The sequence below is a fragment of the Chinchilla lanigera genome, unplaced genomic scaffold (genome assembly GCF_000276665.1).
Source record: "Chinchilla lanigera isolate Chin_1 unplaced genomic scaffold, ChiLan1.0 scaffold00088, whole genome shotgun sequence".
Classification (NCBI taxonomy): domain Eukaryota; kingdom Metazoa; phylum Chordata; class Mammalia; order Rodentia; family Chinchillidae; genus Chinchilla; species Chinchilla lanigera.
Window position 1 is genome coordinate 3360980 of NW_004955489.1, and position 12382 is coordinate 3373361.

Here is a 12382-nt window from a genome sequence, read left to right on the forward strand (position 1 = left end):
CTTGCATAGCCAGACCACAGAGATTAATTCCCAGTATCTGTGGTCCTCCCATGTGTAGGTGTAGACAATCTACTACCTCAGTCAGGAGTGACTGTCTCCGCCTGGAGGGGGTTGCTGGAGAAATCCCAGGGCAGCACAGCACAGTGGCCTCCCCACCCAGGTCCAGCTGCAGGGCATCAACAGGGGCTTCCCTGCCTGAGGCACGGCTTCTAATAAATCAGCTGGAGTCCCACAGATGGATCCCCAATTCAGCTGTATAGCTGTGGGCAGAGCAGAACCAGTGCAAACTGTTCCTCATCCTGTCTGGTGCCTGCTTCCTCTGGAAGGGGTTTTTGTTGTGCCTGGATTAAAGGTGAGTGTGGAGCCAATGCTACTGGGAGCCTCCAAGCTGGCTCTGTGGGGGGGGGGGGGGGGGGGGGGAGGCACGCATGCTCATATGCTGCTTCTCTCTCCTGGCTTCTTTTTATTATCATTAATAATGAAATACTGAGACCAGGCTACTAATGAGCCTAAGCTCCCTCCTGTTAGTTTATTTTTCACTTTCAGACTGTCACTTCAGAGTAAATTACTTTTCTCTGCGTCTTGTTCCCGTAATATTACAACGGCATGCCCCCCTCCAGCCCCGTTCTCATTTCAGGGCTATTCGGTTTCCCCTCAGTGCGGTTTACCAAGCCAGGGAGGTCGTCCCATCTGTCATACTTAAACCTGCTCCACGCAGCTCCTCCTGCAATTGAGACATCACTCTGGTTGCGCTGAGCCGGGCCGGGTTTAAAATACTTACACCATACGCACAGATATAACCTATAAATAAGTAAATAAATAATATATGCCCCTATTGGTGTGTTATTTCTTGAGTTCTACAGAAAAGATTTAGATCCTGCGAGGCAGAGGGAGACCTGTTTCGGGAGGAGGGTGGACGCCCTGAGCAGCCGCCGTGTCTGTCTCCGCCATCAGCCGCGTTTGTGTCTGCTCAGCCCGGCTCCTGCTCATTTCATGGCATGCTAAGCATTTCCTCGTCAGCCGGCGGATGTCAGGACGTGAAAACAACCAACATTAAGTGGATACTGTGCGCCAGCACGGCAGCAAGAGTCTCAGATATGCTTTTGTCTTCTGTTCAAAGATGTTAACTGGGCTTCATCAAACAGCCAGCTTCCTCAGCTGTCCTCCGCTGTCCCTGAACACAAAGGATCCTTTACCACGTTTGCTCCCTTTCATTTGTTCCCTGCTTCCCTTCTCTCTTTCGTGTCTTCATGCTCTGTATAAATACGGGCTTGCGTGCGTTCATTTATCTCCCAGCTTTGCCACTTACTAGGTGACCTTGGACAGCGAAGCCAACTTCTCCATGTTTCGTGACCTTAACCGGAGAGTGCTGGTGGAGATGGAGTTGACTTCATAACGTTTCAAGGACTGCATGAATTAACACATGTGATGTGCTTAATACAATGCCTCATACTTTATAAATGCTCACTGCATCTTTTCTTCTGTCTTTTTAAAATCTCTCTCTCTCTGCTAAGAAATCTGTCCCCAGAGAATTAGCTATTACAAGTCACCCTCTGTCTATTCTACTTACAGCAGAACATGTCACTAGCATTGTAGCTGATAGTCACAGTGTTGCATAGAATGACTGAAATCTGGTCCAGGAAAATCAGTAATACCCAGCTTTCCCTTATTGAAAACTGTGGTATCTTGTTCGTCATACATTTTTGGCCTTAATTTGACTTTTTAAAGTACTGCATCAAAGTATCATTTATGTTGATTATTGACCTTTTAGGCAACACTTAAATTTTGTGCCCAAGGCAGGCACATCATGGGCCTTGCTTGCCTTCCCATAGCCTCAACCCTGTCTGTCACAGAAATCAATTCTCTTCTCATCCCTAACTTTTTTCTTGCAGTCTGTGTGCACCCCTTGTAGCAGGGCACACTGTCTTGATAAAGGGACCCCATCCTGGTGTCGGCCGTGTCAGGGGAAGGAGAAAGACAGTCAATTTTACCCAGGAAGGAAGAGCTTTAGAGACAGAACATGAAACAAAAACAGGCAGTAAAACATACTTGAGATCTTCGTGACCTAAAGGTTAGGCTTCAGATCTCCCCAGCTGATCCATGCAATCTCGTCTCACCTCCCCATGAAGGACATAAATAGGGGCCAACGTGTGAGGTGAGATCATTTATGAACCTGACCCTTTGGGTGCAAGGTGGGACCAGTGGAAGCATCAGGCAGCAGGACTCGAGTGACATAGCTTTACCTTCCTCATTTCCATCCAAGTAAGCGAGACTGCCCCCGGGATTAAGGATTTTATGGGGTCTTCTACTATGCCCTGTGAGCAAATAGAGGCTGCAGGATATTTGCCCTTTACAATTCTTTTGGTTTAAGAATAAAAGGACTGCTATTGGTCAAAGGAAAGGTATGTGGGCTTCCAGGACCCCTTACTTCTACATCCATTTCCCTACATGGTTGGAAAACTCTGCTATATATTGGAAGCTTTGAGGTTCAGAGGGAGTTGTAGCACTATTTGGTATGTCCTGGAAAAAGCTATTTTCTATTAAATGTTGAGACTATTTCATCTTTTCCAATCCCACACAAATCCTCTAGCTCACCCTGCCCTGATGGTCACAAACAGGCATTGTTCAGGTCTGGCAACACATGAGTCGCTAAGCAAAATGGATGCTCATTAACCTGATGCAAGCCCTTTTTTCCTTTCAGTTTTTTCCTTTTTTCCTTTCAGTTTTTTCCTTTACCTGGCTTCAAGTAAAGCATGTCAGTAATACCTTTATTCCAATTTGTTCTTCCAATATTTTCAAATATTGCCTGAAGAATGTATATAAATGTCAGAATTTGAAGCATCAGAGCATTTATCCCTGTAAAAACATTTCAAAGTCTATCCTGGTGCTAAAATCTCTAGGATAGCAATGGCGAACCTTCTAGAGACTGAGCACCCAAACTGCAACCCAAAGCCACTTATTTATCACAAAGTGCCAACACTGTAATTAAACCTGAACACTGATATTTTAGTTTAGAAAAAGAAAATAAACAACTCATACATTAACATCTTTTGTCTTAAAAAAAAAACACAATAACAGAGCTTTCAATGATACAAATAGCTTTCTTTGAAATGAAGGTGGGAAATTGCATTTGGTGTGCTTTTGCACAATTAATGTGATCTTTGCTTTGTGTGCACGCTGATCATTTGTCAAACCTCAGCTGGGGCAACTTGACTCACGTGCAGACAGAGAGGGCTCTGGGTATCCACTGAAGCATGCATGCCATAGGTTCGTCACCACGGCTCTAGGACAGTGGTCCTCAAATTTCAGCATGCATCAGAGCCACAAGCAGGACTTTTTGGTCCAAAACACCTGAGGTCCATGCTTAGCCTGTGCTTTAGTCAGTCTGGAGTAAGACCTAAGATCTCACATTTCTCACAGGCTCCCGGTGTGGTGGCTCATCTTGGCTGTCACTTTGACTGGATTGGAACATACCTAGAAATTAGTAATGAGAAGTGGGGTCAATGCTGTGACTATACCTGGCTATGTAATTCAGAATTTTTTGGAATAGTTTCATGGGAAGAATTTGGAAAAGTTTGGAGAAAGAAACTTAGAGAAAGCCTAGAATGCTGTAAGCAGAGCTTAATTAAAGTTTCTGATGAGACCTCAGAGGACTAGAATTCTGATAGAAATGTGGACAGCAAAGATTTATGCTCAGGAGGTCTTAGATGGAAATTAGGAGTGCATTGGGAATTAGACTAGAGGCCACTCATGTTCCACTCTGGCAAAGAACTTAAATGCATTATGTTCATCCTCTGAGACTTTGCAAAAGGCCGAGTTAAAGGTCACAAACTTGTTTATCTAGCAGAGGAAATTTCAGAGAATCACAGCATTCATGCAGGCCTGGGCACTACTGGCTACTTTTAGCCAGATTTATAGTAATAATTGGGAGCAAAAGCTCAAAGCGAAAAGATTTTAAAAACTTTTAGGTCATCCAGAAAAGGAGAGTGTAGCTGCTAAATAAATTAGTGCTGTTAGAAAGAAGTCAAATACCATCAGGGTAATAGGAAAGATGTTATAAACGGATTGGCAAGACCTCACCATCACAGACTCAAGGTATAAGACTAGAAACTTGTCTTAAAGACTTTATTTGAGAAGAAAGCCTCCAGGTGCTCTGCTTACACAGGGTGCCCAGGGAATAGTTTCCTTGGGATTTGCCTCCTCATGTTCAGCCATCCGGCACTCTGAGACCATTACAGCTGTGGTTGGGATGATGGTGATGTGCAGACTATTAAACTTACGGGGTCATAGAAGCTTACACCAAGATTTCAAAGGAAATCCTGGGAGGCCAGGGAGGATGTGGCGAAGGGAAAAGTCGTAGTTGCTGCAAGCAGCCTATGACAGAGTGATGCATAATGAACCTGTGAGGGTGAAACTAAAGCTGTAGTGGAGACCCCTGGAAAGCAGAGATGCCAAGAATGGGGAATACCAGCCAACAGAAGCTACACAGCCAGCCCATGAGCACTGCCACCCAAGGGCTGCAGCCAGTATGTCACAGAGGTAGGCTGCTCCCAGTTGTTGCATGGAGAGCTATAGTATTTAATGTTTGCACCGCTGGATTCTGGTCTTTTTTCTGTCTGACCTTCCTACTCCTGTCTTTTAGAATTGAGTCCTATTGGCTTTATTTTAGAATTGGATCATTTACTCTGTACCATTGCATCTTCATTCATGTAACTTACTTTTTGATTTTTATAGGGATGCATAGCTGAGTCTGCCTTGGTCTCAGAAGAGACTGGACTTGGACTTTTTGGCAGTGATGGAATATTTAGACATTCAACACTTCTGCAAAAGGACTAAGTGCATTTGTGTTATGAGTTGAGAACAAACCTTTGTGAGATCAGGGTTTGGATGGTAGAGTTTGGATTTTTAATATCCCCCAAGGACCCATGGATTAAAAGCTTGGTTGCCAGCCTGTGGCAGTACTGGGATGTGGTGGGAGCCTTGGGAGGTGTTACTTACTAAAAGGAAACTCGATCTGTAGTAAGATGAATGGGATATTGGGACATGGATCTCTTCCTTTGTCTCTATTTTTGCTTCCTGGCCACCATGCAGTAATCAGGCCTCCTCTTTCTTGCGCCACACTCTCCCCATGATGTACTGTGCTGCCACAGGTCCAAAGCCACAAACCCTAGTAACCATGGACTGAACTCTAAAACCATGAGTGAAACAAACCTTTTCTACTTTGAAGTTGATTTTCTCAAGTATTTTGTCATGAAAACCAGAAGAACATGCTTCGAGGACCACTGATACAGACTAGGTCACAGTTTCAGGCTAGTGTTTTCAGTGACCTTTGGACCATCCTATAGATTCAGGGCAGAAAGATAATGTCTTTCCATTCTGCTAGTTAACATAGGCTGTGTTCTTATAAATTTTTGTGGTATCTTATCTTGTATAATCCCTGTCCTCCTCTGTACCTTGAGATCTTTTCCCTCCTCCTGGGAGGGAAGTGAAGCCTTCTTTTTACTTCTTTTTACCTCATCACTTGGCAGAGTACACATCACAGTCACACAGTGGGTGATGTTGTCTAGAGGGTGCCTAATAGAAAACAGAAATATGTTTTAGTGAATTCTCAGCCTTTTTGGCAAGCTTACAGCCCTTTCTGCTACATGCCTCACAAATATTCTGGAATTTTATTAAGCTTTATGAAAATTAATTAGTGGTCTCAAATTTCCATGTTGCATCGACACTAACTGTATCCAAGCCTGGTTGCTATGCCAGTGTCCCTTCCCTAATTATTTACCACCTTGGCACAACCCATCCTTACCTAGAGAGAAAGTCCTCCCTCTCTGTGTAGTGGGGGTTTGGGGAAGGGGTTCAGCTGGAGGGAAATATACCAATTCTCCTTCAGAAAGCTGTAACTCTCTTCTATAAGAACATTCAAACTATAAAAAAACAACAACAAACACCCTTCTACTTTAGCTGTGCTCTATTTCCCATATATTTTATTAATGCAGGAGAACACAAATAGATAGGAAGTGGAAGGGAGGAAAAAACAAAACATTTCTTGTTCCTTTTTACTCACTTTATTCCTTCTATATTTGAATTATATATAGTCTGTATGAGAACATGAGAATGAACATCTGGCTGGAGGTCAATTTTTGTTGCAATCAGGATTCTGACAAATTGAGTGATGTATAACTATGTATGTAGGCAGAGATGCTTAAAATAGCTGGTAAACCATCGCCTGCACACCGATGTATCATTACATATGATGAAATAATGTCATTGTGTGTTGTGTAAGGTTAAAAGGGAGACATTCACATTGAAACCCACTTCCTTCCAACCGCTTCCTAGAGCTTACAGGGAAAGAAAGTCATAGAGTGTTTTCTGGCTGCTGGTAATTCTGCCCACATATATTGTATACATTTCTCCATCCCTTCTGGGGCATCTAGTTACTGGATAGAAAGTATAAATCATTGAAAACAGCTCCTCTATAAAGCTTTCATATCACTTAGAGATCCTTAGGACAAGAAACTGATATACTAAAATCATCTCAGAAAAACAATATGCTATTACATGTACATAACTCTTTACACCTTGCATAATAACTTTGCATACATTTTCTCTTTCAATGTAATTTACAATCTTGCAAAACACATATATAGTAGGTTCTCTTTGTTCCCAATATACAGAAGTGAAAAATGTCATGAAAGGGGTGGAATGGCATGCCTAAGATCACCAAAGACTTGGAGACAGAAATAGGACTTGAGAATTGATGCAGCTTCAAAATACTGTGCCCACCTATGTATTAATATCCCCTCAACCTGAATGTTAATGGATCCCTTTGTACTCCCTATAGTTCACCTACTAGAAGTGATTTGTGAAGTTTATGAAGTTACTTCTTGTATAACTGTAATAAAATTCAGGTCAAATAGACCTTTTTGATGATAACATTTTAAATATGCTCAGCCATTAGCTCAAGGAAACTCTAATATAAATATAAATTTTAGATATAAAACTATCTGCAATGAAAGCCGCAATGTCAAAATATAGACATAACTTAAGCAAGCAAATTATCAAAATGCTGTCAGCCTCTCTGCACTCTGCATTCTTCCAACAACTCATGTATGTTTCTGGCTGCTTTTCATTCAAATTAGTTTCCAAGAACAAGGTGTCCAGGTAAGCCTAAGGCTGATTTATCATAGAATCTTTTAATGGCTTTAATGTGCTACCCTCTCAGTTATATTCCCTTGTTTCAATAATACCTTATAACCATGCTTGATATAATGAATACATTTCACAAATTATGAATTTCAAGTTCCAGCTATAGCATGCTGTATGATAGCATTTGTCTAGACATGCTTCTGAGATCTCACTATGCAAAGTGAATATAAATTTCATGAAAAAGTACTTATTTATCTATCTTTATGATGATCAGAGGCATCACATATAAAAATCACACCAAAGACAAGCTAAACCAAAGACACAGCACTAACTCCTTCCCTTTCCACTCCCCAGCACCTGCCTCCATTTCCATTTCTTTACGCAAAATTCTGCCTCAAATTGTCTTTGCATTATTACCAAATGGTGGCTGATCTGAGGACCGGAGAACATGTTGTGGTGTTTCCTGTGAGCTCCTTTCTCGGGAGCTTGGGTTTCAGTGCCATCGTGGTGCTGACTAAAAGTTTGGGCTTCGTCCAGAGCACTGAGCCTTGCCGGCATTATGATTATAGTTTTTGCAAAGTCTACGTTGCTACATTAAATTCCAGATGTTTTCTTGCAAGTCACTAAATAACATCGCACACATTTTTGGCCCACTCACATTACACTAAGATCACAGTAGGATTGTCACCCAGAAAGGTGACACACGCCTTCTGTTCTCGTCATCTCTTCAGGTTTCGTGTTTATAAAATTAAATTAGGAAAAATGAGAGTAGGAGTCTGAGGAAGACACAGTAGTTTGTTATGAAACTATGGAAAAAATTGCTATCTTATGTCTGTCAACAGGTTGACATGTTTTATGAAGTGCAAATGACAGCCTTTAATGTAAGTGCTAACAAAATTACTATTGGAGGGGTTTTTAGAAAACTAAAATACTTTATAACATGAAATACATTAACATGTCAGTGTTTTAACCAATGTTTATAAAAATATATTACAGTCATCTATTGAGTTTATAAAACACGTTGTGGACTACCAAGATAAAAGGTGCCTTGCAAATAAAGTTACTATTATTTAGGATACGTGTCTGATGCCTGAGCTCACCAAGCACCGACAGGCGGCACATTTGATCTCTTTAAGCACAATGATGCTGCATAAGCAAACTCACGTGTACTTCTGTTCATGTACTTTCATACAAAGTCTTGTACAACTTGACATATTTTTGTGCCTAAGAAATAGGTTCATTCATCTAGTCCTGCAATTGCCTGTTGCACTGTAATTGCTATGTACACACTGTCACCTTCATTACGTGCTCAGCTCCAGGAAGAATCGGCTAAGGGCGTTGTGTTCCTTTGCAGTCTCATTGCCTGGCTCAGGGGAGAACACACAGTAGGTGATCCAAAGGTGCTTGTGGAATCAATAAATGAAATCATGAATGAATGCATGAAGCCTGACTGAGGTCTGCAGACCTATCTTCTAATCACAAACTTGGATGGTAGAGATAGTATATTTATTATAAAGAATGACTTTTCCATTGTGTTCGCCTTACAGAATCAGACAGGCTTTGTAAAGTAACCATTATTGGCCACAGTTGGGACAGTCAGGCCAGTCTGCAAAGGACATCTTCGCTGAGAGGTGAGCCCTGAATTCGGGCTGTGACCTGGGTCCTCTCCTCCTTGGGAAAGCAGATTGCTGAGAGAAAAGACTTTCATGGTGTATAACTTCGGGTAGAGATCTACATGACTAATTAGTCCTCTTATGTCGGCAGTTCTTCTCCTAAGTTCTCAGTGTTCTTTTATGCAAACTGCCACATGTAGGAGAGTCCTGGGTCAACAAATCTCTGGAAACTGCAGCTTCTTCCCCAAAGCCCACACAAGCCCAACGCCAAGAGAGGTGAGGCATGACTTGAGTGTGGGAGATGTCTCATTGTGCTGAGCACATTCAATTCAGGGAGACACTGGAAATGGCTTTGAAGGAGCCAAAGGTGCAACCTGCCATACGTGGTATGCTGAAATGAAACTCAGGCCTGATGGGCTAACTATTCAAAATGAAATCCATTAAAAAATGCAGTTACCTTGTAGAAAACTTGAAAACTAAAGAAAATTATAATCAGAGGGGCTGTTGTCATGCCTTAATCCTACTCCCAACATGTAGCCACTGCTTATATTTTGGATTTCTGTTATATACTCACATATATCTGTATATATGTATATGTATATATATATATATATATATATACACACACAAGCATATATTTACATATATACATCAAAAGCACACACATATAAATGTGTTTTGCTAAGAACATCATAATGCTTACACCACTTTTCATGTTTTTACCTGGATTAATTAATAATTAAAGGCTGGGGTGAATTCAAAATAAATGCATCTGGTGACAGAAGTGCTACTCTGGCCAACTGAGAATGAAATATTCCTAAATTTCAAAAGTAGCTTAAAAATCATTTATTTGACCTTCACCTGTCTTTTTCACTCCATGGACTAGGAAACAACGCACAGTGACATCAAATCGCTTTTACTTGTATACATGGCACTCTCTGTTCCCAGGGAGCAGAAGCATAGGACAGTCGATAAAAAGTACCAGTCGCAGCACCAGGCACCTATGCGAATCCTGACTCCAACACTTATCAGTTTGGTAATGTTGAGAAACATATTCAAATCCCATATGCTACCATTTCCTCATTAGTAAGAGAGAGAGGAGGAGTATGCCTGTGTCATACAAAAGTTGTGGAAATTAAATGTGTAAGTTCATAAAAGACACTTAGGACAGAGACAGGTGGTTGATACGTGCTCTCCAAATCCTACCTGCCATTATTTCTAACATGTCTACTGTCTGCCTCAGAGAAAACACGACAAGTTTGTGGTCATCTTGAATTCCTTTATGACATCTCCTGAAGAGACTAAATATAAATATCAATAATGTATTTCTTCCACCCAATTAGTTGATCAGAAAAAAAAATCTCTGATCAAATGTATTAATAAGCCAGGTTTCTTGGAGTTATGAAAGAAATTTACAATGTGGCTCACAAATTTAACAATAGAAAGAAAACTTAGAAATGAAGTAACCTTGGTAAGTGTTCTAATTATGCATTTAACCATATCTACCCAACCATGTATTAAATTGCATGTAATTAATTTTAATTATGACCCTTTAAAGAACATCTATTGTAATGGCCCTCATTGTACAGAGGCAGAAATGGACCTGGAGAAGCTAGTCTGATTAAGGAACCCTAGCTCATCGATATAAAACAACTTTTCTTTTTCTTCTTTTATGTGTACAGATTATGAAGTGAGGGGCTTGCTGCAGTACACACTCTCCGCCATAACATGAACCCTTACCACAGGCTCCAGACCAATAAGCCTAGCTAACCATGGACTGACCAGCCAGATACAGAGAAAACCAGGGCCAGGGCTCAAGCAGAGGGTGGTAGATAGTGTTCAAAGAACAATAAAAGGTCAAGGAAGCTTGCATAATCTTAGATGGGCAGATTTGTTGTACATAGGAATCTAGTTTTCATACTCAAGTCCTTGGCATAGGACCAAGAGACTTCTGGCCTCATGTAAAGTGAAGGACAGTAGTGTCCATACTGCTAAGAGCTGGCAGCAGGCAACTGAAGGTTGAGTAACTATGCTATTCTTTCCCCACTTTCAGATTCAGAGACCTGAGAGTTGTGAAAAATAACCTGTAGAGGAGCAAATATGAGTATCATGCTACCAGTATGGCCCCCTTGGTCTTCCCAGAGGTCACTTTTCAACAGGTATGAAAATACATATGTTTTAAACTATAAAGGGTTAAACTTTTGATTGATAAATTTCTTCAACTTTCATGTTTACCATCAGTAACCAGTAAAGTAAACTACCTCTGAGGATTCGCCCTCCTCTCCCAGGATAACTGATGTACCGGGGCCCATCCATGGAACAGCTGTACCAAGGAATTGGGATCATATTTTAGAAATCACAGCACAGTTCATGAGCAGCACATGCATTGCAGTGACTGATTAAAAAATACAAGATGAAATATTGCAGCTATCAATGATTCCTGCACATGACTGACTTCTAATGAAAGGATAAAGTTTCTGAGGGAGAGAGAAGAAATGAAGAAAAAGGTTTTTTTTTATCAATTTCAGAGGAACATTTTGATATAATCCTGAAATTTTTTCTTGGTGAAATATTTTCTTTTTATTATTTTCCCTCATACAGTGTTTGTTTAATTTCCCCTTTTCAACAGGTATATATTTCAGTTTTTAATTTAAAATAACATCATGTCCCTCATTGGCTTCCCCACATAATTTCATTTCCTATTTGCTAGCTTCTCCTTGGAATTTGTGGTTGTTATTGTTGTGGTGTTGTTGTTGCCAGAAATGAGAAATTTCTTGTTATTTTGTTCTCCAACACTTTTGTTTCAAAGGGAGTATATGATCATAGGCAATTTAATTTCCCTAGACTTTAATTTCCATATCTGCCAAAAAAACAAATATGATTTTTTGCTTCTACCTCCAACATTTAGAAGCATAATATTACCTCCATTAAATATATGCCTCTGAAGTATTTTGGTAAAAATATTATTAAAAATAAAAGACCAGTGTATAATTAGAGGGTGTTCTACAACATGGGTGTGGAGGGCTTTGCAAGATCATAATGAGATGAAGTCTCTAGTTGCTCCCTGGGTTTATTAACAGAAGAATCACTCTGTGCAATGATCCATTTTTTTTTCATCCTGTTTTCTCTCCATTTCTGTCTTCTACTCTTCTCCCAGGTTACTCTCCTTCCTTGTTGTTTTTTTACAACCAAAGCTGGCCCTTTCAGTGCTTCCTGGATCTTTGCAAGACACAAACAGTGAAGATACAAGAGTTTTTCTTCTTGAGTAATGCTCCTGCCAGCTTCCTAAGGAGTCTCACTTTCAGGTGCATCTCCACCATGAGGCTGAGGCATGACTTTCCTAGAATCTTCTGAGTAACCTGGTGTTTAGGTCTGGGTAGTCTGGCTGAGTCCTGGACATACAGATTGTGCGGTATCCAGGAATGAGCCAAACTGTGAGGTTACAGGCACCAGTCCTCCAAACTCCCAACTCTGCCCGGATTTCACACCAACTGCAAGTTCAAAAGTCATCCAAAACCATCCTTACAAAATGGGAATAATGCTTTTGTAAATAAGGAAGAGGAGAGGGGTTGAAAGGAGGAGAGGGGATTGGGGAAAACAGGAGAATTAAGACATGTTATGTGCAA

At 40.8% G+C, this 12382-nt stretch overlaps 1 long non-coding RNA gene across 1 annotated transcript; it reads left to right on the forward strand.

The window, feature by feature from the left end:
* Window positions 1–289: 289 nt before the first annotated feature.
* Window positions 290–12050, forward strand: LOC106146649. Its single transcript, XR_001231184.1, has 3 exons — window positions 290–352; window positions 10810–10915; window positions 11914–12050. It is a non-coding gene; the product is annotated as an uncharacterized LOC106146649 (long non-coding RNA).
* The last annotated feature ends 332 nt before the right edge of the window (window positions 12051–12382 follow it).